The 1,481-nt window shown below is 46.0% G+C and overlaps 1 pseudogene; it reads left to right on the plus strand.

Moving 5' to 3' along the window:
- The first annotated feature begins 1,064 nt into the window (after positions 1–1,064).
- Positions 1,065–1,481, plus strand: part of LOC106000830 — a 10,979-nt pseudogene continuing 10,562 nt past the window's right edge.

The following is a 1,481-nucleotide window of genomic DNA, read 5'->3' on the forward strand; positions in this document are numbered from 1 at the left end:
CTATTTGTACTGGTTCCTACAGAAGCCAGGCCAGTCTCCACAAGCCCTAATCTATTTGGTTTCCAACCAATATTCTGGGGTCCCTGACAGATTCAGTGGCAGTGGGTCACACACAGATTTCACATTGAAAATCAGCAGGGTGGAGGATGAGGATGCTTTCAACATACACATGTTCCTCCCACAGTGATACAGCCCTGAACAAAAACCACCATGACTGGTGTAGCAGAACTGTCACGTGTAGCCTTTTTTATGAGTTGCACAACAGCTTTTCTGAGTGAATATGAGAGCAAGAAGCTAGAGAAGTCAGGATACTAAGTCACTGTTGTGCTCTCTGAGCCAAGCATTTCTGATACCCTTTAGTAATATTGCAGCAAAAGCCATGGAATTGCACAGGCAGCCATATGGCTCCTTTCGCTGATGGTATGATAATGCATCATATCGTTTAATAAATACTCATTCTGATTCCATTTTCTTCTCTATCATTTGCCCACTGGATTTGAACACTACAAATTGGATAGTTAATATTAAAAACTAGTGCTTTTCAAATAATTCTTATCTTTGGCTGTGGTGGTGGGATTTACCAGCTCAGTATTAGCCTAAGCTATATTGTGACTTCCAGCACTAAAGGCAACACGTGCACACAGCATGTCCACTTGTGGGAGATGAGACAAGGCTGCAGGATCAGTGTTGTCCCCAGCAGGTCACCAGAGTCCTCTGCAGTGAGCAGGTCATTGCTTGTGCTCAAGGGCACAGACTGTGTCCTAAGCTTCATCATGCCCAGGCTAAGAGTGAGAGAAGGGCAGCCAAGTGACTGTCCATTATACCTAGATTTCCTTCTCAGTTTCAGAATTTAAAATGATAAGTTATACAATTAAATATTAGTATAAAAATCAAATAATACCTAATTTACAACATATAAACAATAGACATATAGTTTTTGCATTCATGCATTTATGAAGTGTTCCTCAATGTTCAGATAAGAATAGACTCCAGTAGATTGAAGACTCTGTTCTTAGGACTCTGCTGACTCTCCTTATTTTTCCAGTCCCTCAGAAGCAGTGAGAATGGCCCTTGAGCATCCTTCCAACACAGTCCTGGACCGGGAGCTTTTTGCAGGGCCAGGAGGCTTTCCTGGAGATTGGTTTAAGAGCTTTGTGCCCATTGGCCTTGGCTCTTCTTGGCTTGGGCAGGCACTCGCTGCTTGCACTCGCTGCTCTTGGTCTTGGCGAAGCCGCAGATACAGCTCTCGCCAGGACTCACCCTCTGCTGGTTTTTCATCCTTGAATGCTTTGCAACAGCGGATTTGCCACAGCCTGTCTGTGCCACTGTGGGACACTGTCCTCGGTTGAGTGTTCCCTTGAGGCTGGTGCAGAGAAGGGGTAAAAGTCTGCGAAATAGGTGCTAGGAGAATGCAGGGCGGCCTGGGAGTGGCTGGAGTGCTGTGTTGCGGGAGCCCCCGGACATCCTGGGGGCACCAGGGA

Source organism: Dipodomys ordii, unplaced genomic scaffold (genome assembly GCF_000151885.1).
Source record: "Dipodomys ordii isolate 6190 unplaced genomic scaffold, Dord_2.0 Scaffold246, whole genome shotgun sequence".
NCBI lineage: Eukaryota > Metazoa > Chordata > Mammalia > Rodentia > Heteromyidae > Dipodomys > Dipodomys ordii.